This window comes from Diospyros lotus, chromosome 7 (assembly GCF_014633365.1).
Source record: "Diospyros lotus cultivar Yz01 chromosome 7, ASM1463336v1, whole genome shotgun sequence".
NCBI classification, from domain to species: domain Eukaryota; kingdom Viridiplantae; phylum Streptophyta; class Magnoliopsida; order Ericales; family Ebenaceae; genus Diospyros; species Diospyros lotus.
Genome location: NC_068344.1, coordinates 13,955,331 through 13,964,800, shown reverse-complemented (window position 1 = coordinate 13,964,800; position 9,470 = coordinate 13,955,331).

Sequence of the window (9,470 nt, the reverse complement as noted above, 5' to 3'; positions counted from 1 at the left end):
TTCGGACTAAGGAATGCGGGAGTAACGTACCAACGGCTAGTCAACATGATGTTTGGAGATCTGATCGGAAAAACCATGGAGGTATACGTTGATGACATGCTGGTGAAGTCCAGACAGGTCTCTAACCACGTTAGCAACCTAGGGGAAGCATTCCGGGTGCTGAGAAAGTACCAGATGAAGTTGAATCCACTCAAATGCTCATTCGGCGTGGCTTCTGGGAAGTTTCTGGGGTTCATGGTAAACGAAAGGGGGATCGAGGTCAACCCTGAGAAAATTCGAGCTCTACTGGACATGCGATCACCCACCAAGACTAAGGAAATACAAAGCCTAAATGGGCAGGTTGCCGCCCTCAACAGGTTCGTCTCCAAATCATCCAACAAGTCCATCCCATTTTTCAATGTTTTGAAGAAAGCAAATGGCTTCGAATGGTCAGAGGAGTGCGAGACTGCTTTCTAGCAGCTGAAGGAATATATAGGGCGGGCTCCCCTTATGTCAAAGCCAAAGGAAGGGGAGGAACTGATTGTCTACCTGGGGGTGTTTGAATACGCAGTTAGCGCCGCATTAGTGCGAGAAGAAGACCAGGTTCAATACCCGGTATACTATGTAAGCCACAAGCTACTCGACGCCGAAACCAGGTACTCCCCCATGGAGAAGCTCGCCCTTTCCTTGGTGATCACATCCCGAAAGCTACGCCCCTATTTCCAAGCTCATCAGAATGGCGTACTAACCAAACATCCACTGAAGCAGATCTTACAGAAGCCTAACTCATCTGGCCACCTACTCAAGTGAGTTATTAAACTTACCCAATTCAACATAGAGTACAAGTCAAGGATGACCATAAAGGGTCAAGTACTGGCAGACTTCGTTGCAGAGTTCACAGGACTAGCCGAAGAACCAGCCCCTCCAGTCTCTTTAATCTGATAGTTATTCGTTGACGGCTCTTCCAGCGAGCATGGGTCTGGAGCTGGCGTACTCCTAATAAGCCCGGAAGGACATAAGATCCCCTATGCACTGAGGTTCGGGTTTAGAGCAACCAACAATGAAGCTGAATACGAAGCATTGCTAGCTGGTCTCTGCTTGGTAAAGAAAGTCAAGGCAGGGCGATTAAAAATTTTTAGCGACTCCCAGCTCGTGGTCTGTCAGGTATAAGGGGAGTATCAGGCAAAGGGCCCAAAGATGGCAGCGTATCTCTAGAGAGTTCGGGAGTTGTTCCACTTCTTCGAGGAGTGTGAAGTAAATCAAGTCCCGCGAAGCCAAAACTCTCACACCGATGCCCTAGCTTGTTTGGCATCAGTTGGAGAAGCTGACTCATTGGGATCTATCCCCATAGAGTTCCTAGCAACACCGAGCACGGAGGGAAAAACTAAGACATTGACAATTGAGCTAAGGCCAGATTCATGGATAAGGCCAATCATGGACTATTTACAAGGAGGACAATTGCCGAGCAACAAACTAAAGGCACGACGTATTCAAGCCCGGGCGGCCAGATAATGTATTTGCGATGATGTGCTATATAAGCGAGGGTTCTCAGTCTGTTACTTAGATGCATCGACGAGCTTGATTGCTGAGTGGTTCTCAATGAAATCCATGCCGGCCACTGCAACAATCATGCTGGGGGAGTATCCTTGGCTCAGAAGGCATTTCACCAAGGTTTTTACTGGTCTACCATGAAGCGAGACGTTATGGACCTGGTGAGGAAATGCGACGCATGCCAAAGGTTTGCGAAAGTGCCACGAGCTCCCCCCGCCTATCTTCAACATATGAGCAGCCCTTGGCCTTTTGCCATACGGGGCATCGACCTGATTGGGCCACTTCCAATAGCTCGTGGCAGGTGTAAGCATGTTATCGTGACCGTAGATTCCTTCACCAAGTGGGCAGAGGCGAAAGAGCTCGCACAGATATCTATCGCAAAGGTAGAAAATTTTGTATGCAACAACATCATTTGTAGGTTTGGTGTCCCTCAACAAATAGTCACCGACAATGGGACCCAGTTTACCAGCGAGCAGTTAGTATAATCTTGCGAGTCACTAGGGATCAGGAAAAGCTTCATAGCCGTGGACCACCCACAAGCCAACGGTCAAGTTGAAGTCGTAAACAAGATAATCAAGCAAATATTAAAGACTAGGTTGGAATCGAGAAAGGGAGCCTGGGTGGATGAACTACAAACCGTGCTCTAGGCCTACCGAACTATAACTCGCACAACCACAGGAGAAACCCCATTTTCTATGGTATATGGATCTGAGGCAATGATCTCGGAGGAAAATGAAGTAACAAGCCAGCGAAGAGCCACTTTCAACCCAGAGAATAATGACCAACTATTGGCCTCGAGTCTCGATCTGCTCGAGAAAACGAGGGAGACAGCTTGCTTGAGAGTGGCAACTTACCAACAGCGCGTGGCAAGATACTATAATTGAAAGGTCTGAGTCCGATGCTACAAAGTTGATGACCTCGTGCTGCGCCTTGTCCTCCCTGGAGCTCGAAATAACAACGAAGGGATGTTGGGCCCGAGTTGGGAAGGCCCCTATACTGTGAAGGAAAACCTCGGTAATGGATCATACCACTTGGCCGACATGGACGGAGCAGCTCTCCCGCGAGCTTAGAACGCGGAGCATCTAAGATCGTATTTTCGATAAGCAAACATTTTTTCCCCTTTCTCGCATTTTCAATTATCAATTGACATCTCAACTTTGTTGATATTTGCTTCATTGAATTGAGCAGCAAAATTCTGTTTGAACTATATTAATGTGTCTTTCATCTCTAATAAATATTTTTACACCCACACTTTGGTTGTTAAGAATAAGAGTAAGAAAATAATAGGGGGGGTCAGAAGACTATGGTTTGCGAGCTGGGGCCCATTCAACTTGGCTAACGTGCCATGGTTTATGGCTTATCTGAGCATTCATCTTAGTCTTCGCCCTACGTTGTGGTTGGCAAAATGAAGCCCGCCCATTCATCTTGACCGCAGTGTCATGGTTTGGCGCTAAAATGAGTCACCACTCTTAAAACTTCTGAGTCAGGTTCACCAGCCGGGGTCCTCTTATCTTGACAAAACTCATGAACTGCGACCCACCTGAGTGTTCATCTTGACCTTGCCAAAACCCTCAAAAGTCATGGTACGTTAGCTGGGGGCAAATTATGACCTACCTGTTAGAGTTATGCCCCACAAGCCAATTATATTTACATATAATTGATCGTACTTTACATTTTGATTCTTTAGGAACAATCAATTATTATTGCAAGGCATTTATGTTTTTGTTTGTCATTGATGGTTGTCATTATTTATTGTAATCCATTCTTAAGAAAGTCCATAGATCAAATAGGCTCATGGAATGTGGTCATGCATTGAGATGATCATGAAACATATTCCTTATAAGTCTTAATCTTAAATGTTCCTAGTCATAGAGTTATTAGGATTGGACACTAATAACTTGGATAGACTAGCACATATGATGCATGCTCAATTGGGAGAATGTCTAGTTTCATGGACATTGGTGTGGGGACATTAGTGCATATATGTGGGTGCTTATTATAAGAATAAGTATACTGAACTGACCCGCTATAGAATTCCTAATGGTTATTTTTAATGTCGAATTGGAATTTCTGTGTTGCAATAGTGCAGATTGATCCTTAGACTTGAGGTATCATGATAGTCTTATATTTGACTGATTATGCTTTGGTTCTTTTTGGATTCTAATGGAGTCATTAACAAATTATCATTGGGCGTAACCTTATCACATATGAAGGCTTATGAATGTCAAAATAGGATTCATCACTTATCGATAAGATGAGAAGATGTCCTATGTATTCCGAGGATTTCATGACTGAGGAAATCCTTGGCTAAGGTGAGGTGGAAATCAAAAGGTGTTTTGATTTCACCTATCAAGTCATAAATCTAGAATGGATACATAGTTATTGAATGATTAGGGTTTCGTCATAAAATCATACCCTAAATTCAATCGGGATATAGATTGATGAAAGGATTTTACTTCATGGTATTTGCAATTGAAAATGTCTGTGTTTTTTATCGTTGGCTAGGTATTCATGGCATGTTGCTAGACGTTAACCATGATATGTAGGGTTTTAGAATTAATTTGATTATTTCTAAAACTATTAATTAAAGAGTTTAATTAATCTAATGAGTTGGGCCTTCATATAGCCCAATAGAGTTGGCTTACATCTAGCCCAATGGTGGACCTAAGGGGTCACACACTTAAGTCGAGCCCGTTCCACAATTTAAAAGAGAGATTCGGCCCATTATGATTATGGGCCGGACCTAAATTGTTTAGGGTTTTTCCAAAGGCATAATTAGGGTTTTTATTCTATAAATAGGCCACTTAAGAAGCTAGAAAAAAGGTGAAAAATTTTGGATCTCTCAAAGGCGCATAGGGTTACTAGTAGTACTCGAGGTGTTCGTGGAAACGGCCGATCGTGTGGACCGACTTGGAGGAGTTTGTGTTTGCGACTCTACGAATCCATCAACGCAGAATCAAATCTTCATGGTTGCCCGGTTTCTAGCACTACCTAGGCGTATAAACTGACGGCGGAAAAAGTTAAATAGGTTAAGATCACCAAGCTACCGTATGTTAAAGCTTTGATTTGATTTCCCAATCCTGACCTACTGGACATACGGCTCGAACCGGTGGAAGCTTATTTAACATATTAACTAAAGTTGTTTAGCCTCGAGACTTGAGTTAATGTTCTTTAGATAACTGAATTTAAGCTCATACATAATCTCTAAGCTTATGGCAAATGGCAAAGCAACAAAATTCGATTGAATGATAGAAATGTATCGCTCCCAAAATTCAAGTACAAGAATAAGGAAAGAAAAAGAAAATAGTCTAATGGCCTAGAGGATCTGGGCTTGGAGCCGCTGCGCCTTCGGAGGCAGGGTTGGTGGCATCCTCAGTAGAAAGATCGACCACGGCCTGGTCAGGTTCGGACGTGGGGGCATCGGCTCTTGAGCTCGCAGCATTAGCGATATATTTCTTCACCACTTCCTCACCGAAGAACAAGAAGTCGAGATCCGGATGCGCTTTCCACAAAGTAAAAAGGAACGCACCGCAGACATCAGATTCGACCTCCTCACGCTCCCTTGCGACTCGGACCTTGACATCGACTTTCAGTTGCTCAACCTCTCGCCGAGCCTGCTTTAGTTCACCTTGCATTGCAGCCAAGTCTACTTCAGCCTTGTTTAGCTTCGAGGTGGCTTGGGAACAGGCCAGGTCGAGCACCTGTTTCTGACGATACAACTCATCTTCTGAAAGTAAAGCAAGATCGCTATGGGGCAAACAGCGTAGTTTAAAAATTTTGAACTTACCCCGATTCCGACGATTGGATCAACGTTGAAATCAAATCATTTACATACAAATAAATAAATCTAACCTTTAGATTATCGAGTCGTTCGCGGATTCAAGTCGTTCAAGCGTCCGGCCTCTAACTCGTGATACGCGGCACGCATCCGTTAACAAGGAGAGCGGAATAGGAGTGCTAGCTCCTTCTCTTTGGCATGGCTTGTGTATGGACGGAAAAGAACGCCCTCGTTTCGTATTGATGCCAAAAGAAACAAGGAAAAGTGAGCGGGAATACGTTTTTAACTCTTGAAAAACGACACCAAAAACCCCTGTAGTTTGGGCAACCCATAAATGGGCATTTATAAGGAGCTCTAGGGTTTTTTAAACCCTAATGGATATGGGCCGGCCCATTTAATTTAGTCCAATTAGGAACTTAAATTAAATGGGTATATTCTAGTCCAACTAGGATTATAATTAAATGGTCCAATCCTTTTATAAGTTTAAATATAATATTTTGGCCCAAATCTAATTCAAGCCCAAATATAATATTTAATATTTGGTCTAAATCTAATTTAGTCCAAATATAATATTTATTTTAATATTTGGCCCAAATCGAATTTAATCCAAATATAATATTTAATTTAATATTTGGCCCAAATCAAATTTAGTTCAAATATTAACTTAAGCCCAAATATATTTTATTTCCTATTTGCCACTCCAACAAATAGAAAATTATTAGATTAGAAACTCTTTCCTAATTTAATCAATTACCATTTTAGGAAACTCTTTCCATTATGACGACTCCTCGTTATATCGACGTCATTACGTCTATTTGTTCTTTTTCCATGAGAATCTACGACGGCACAACTTCTTGCTGAAGTGTCCTACTTAACCATAAGTCCACTCTCCTGATTTAAGTCAGGGACCGTGTCTATTGCGTATGACTCATTAGGCTTCCGAATATGTTGGCAATGTGTCGGTACGAACACATAAGATAAGATTGGCCTCTAGCAAGGCATGCCTACCCAATTATTCAGAGGGATTCATAATCCGCAAATAACCTTTCACGAGCATGGTTACCGTGTAATACGATCCTCTCGTCAATGTATCCTGTGTGATCTCAAGTTGGCAATGTGTTGCTTGATTATGATCACATAAGTTTTTCTTCGATCATCCGGATATCTTCACTTAATAGAAAGTGAATCAATAACTCCTTATTGATCTCTTTCACCGTGGCCATGGATTTAAAGTGAATATCCACCGAAGGCGCCTTAGATACATCATCCTCTATCAAGGGATAGACGAGTCCCATATTGGCTATGCACCCATCTCCATAAGGCTCACGATATACCCAATGATCGCCCACATGCAGCCTTTGTCTAGGCTCATTGAAACGATGTCAAAGCATACTGATCTTCTTATGAGATGACTGTGACAACCTCAGGTCCAAGGATTAGTTACACTCACCTCGTATTAGAATACCATCAACATATAACCAAAATGGATTCTCATAGCGAGTCATGTCCAGTGACACGTTCTCCAACATTGGTCACCTATGTACTTGTCTAGACATCCCTATGCGTATGAGTGTGAGACCCCCATTGCTATCACATAGCAAAAACATAGCACATACAAGTCTTACCGTAATTGTCAATGTTCATTCTTCACATTGCTACGACTTGGGACGTTTAATGATGTCTAGAAATTGTGATGCATCATCTTACATCTTTATAGATTAATCACAGTATACATCATATGGATCTCTATCTAGTTTCATTCGGTTATTACAATAATAACAAGAAACTAATAGAATGACTTCTTGTGAATTTGAACAACTCCTTATTCAAATAATAACATGATTACAATTGTCAGTGTACAACATGCCCAATCTGATTGGGTCTAAAGCACCTACACTAACATCTTCAGCTTCCTTTTTGGCTCGCTTGGCCTCCCTTACTCGGTCTTCCAAGCCTTCGACCTGGTTTTGGTACTTCCTAGACTCACCGGTCACGAAGGCCAGGCTCTCTTCCAGTTTCTTCTTGTCCTTTTTCAGCACTTCGGCGGAAGCCTCGAGCCTCTCCTTCTCTTTTGCGGTGCGAGCTCTTTCTTCCTTTTGTTTAAAGACGCCCAAGGAAGCCTACAAAATTTGAGAGGTCAGCGCACTCAAAAATGATGAAATAGAGAAGCACAAGAGAGAAAAAAAGAATCTTACCAGGAGGCCGTGGCGAGCGACGTAATCGTCCACCGCCTCACTCGACATTTCCCTTTTGTCTAGGTTCTTGGCATGATTACCGAGGACCCGGTCCAAACTATCAAGGAGGGGGGCGAAGTACGTCCCACCAGCCACGAGGTCAGATGCGCTCAGCCTTGCGGAGGTGCTCATTTTCTTCCTCTTATCAGCTTGGGTCTGCGGAGCGGGCTGCGAGGTCGGAGGGGTTTTCCTCTTACTTCCAGAAGCCTCCTCGCGAACCACGAATTTCCCATGACTTGCGGCAATTTTGGCCACCCCGGGCTGCGAGGAAATGTCTGTGGTAACTGGCCTTGAGTAAGCCGCGACCGTAGGTGCGAGGTCAGTGCCTGGAAGACTGATGGGATCACGCCTCGAGTCGGTTGCCTCGGTACGAACTCCAGCCCCTTGAGCTTTTGCAGGGGAAGAGGATGCGCGAACGGCTTTAGGGACACTAGAGATTGCGAAAGAACCAGGTCGTTCGAGCTGGAGTCTCATCGCCTCTAGTAGCGTCGGTAAAGCCGCAACAGTAACTTCGCCACGAGCTCTGCCCTCATTTACTGGGCCCCTGTTAAAATCAGCTTTGTCGAAGATCGACCTTGTAACGACCCGTTAGAGGGCATAATATTTATTCAGAATTAGTTAATTAATTATTGAAGTAATTAATTAAGAGAACTTGCCATTTAATTTTCAATGTGGCAATTTAGAATATTTTTAATTGAGAGATCAACATTTAATTAGCATTTAATTCTTTATTTAGTGTTGAAATTAAATGCAAGGACTTGAGGGTCATTTAAGAAGTTGTTATTTATTTAACTAGTTAATAAGAGTTATTATGAGATTAGGAGTTCAGGTGCGAGAAGGCTTGGGCTTAGAAGTCTCCAAGTTATAATGGGAATGTGAGATGGACTTAAGGCTAGTTATATATATATATATTTGACCGTAGCCATATGTTCTTCACGCCGCAAGAACAGAGAGCAGGAGCCAACAGTGGGTTCAAGTCTTTGCTTAGGAAGATTTTCGTTGCAATCGTTGATCCGATCAGAGTTAGCATAAGGCATGTATCCTATCTGTAATTCCTTTCATTACAGATTCATAATAGTTTATCTTCAGTTTACTCCAGCGTTCCATTGAGTTCTTAGATTTATATTAGTTGTAGTATATATATATGTATACGTAGAACAGTGAGTGCATGAGGAAGTTATGTGGGATTCTTTCTAGTGAATCTTTTAAATATGATCCTCAAATCATATTAGCAGTGATCTCAGAATACCAAGACTCATTGATTTGGGTTCCCAGTTTAATTAGATGGTATGTTCAAAAATATGTATATAGATTCATGCGATATATCCATGTCTAGTGAGATATGATAAGCCATGCACAATTCTTTTCAGCGTTTTCTTTCATTAGCGATTGATTTAATACATCTTGATATTATTTTATATCAATTGGGATTGTTCTCCCAAGATTTCTTTTGGAATGGTGTAGTGATGCTAAGTTTTGATTCAAGATATGGTCTCTGATATCGTAAGCTTCGTTTTGTATAAGTTTCCAATCATTCGAATGAGCCTCTTTGTCATTCAAATGAGTTCAGTGGTATCCGAATGAGTTTCCAGTGCTATCGTAAGTTGTTCCCTTATAATGTATCAGTCATTCGAATGAGTCCCTTGTCATTCGAATGAGTCATGTGTTATCGTATCATTCGTCTGTATTTTTGAAGTTTTGAGACTGTCATTCGAATGAGTTTTCTTGTCATTCAAATGAGCCCTTAAAGATTTGATCAAGTTGTTGCTTTGTATAGTCTAGCATTCGAATGAGTCCCTCTGTCATTCAAATGACCCGTGAGTACCCCATAAATTCATTCGAATGAGGGTACTGTTGCATTTGAATGAGTCGCTTTTTGCCAGTTTAAAAGTTGGAAGTTGTCAAAATTCATTCGAATGAATTTGTGA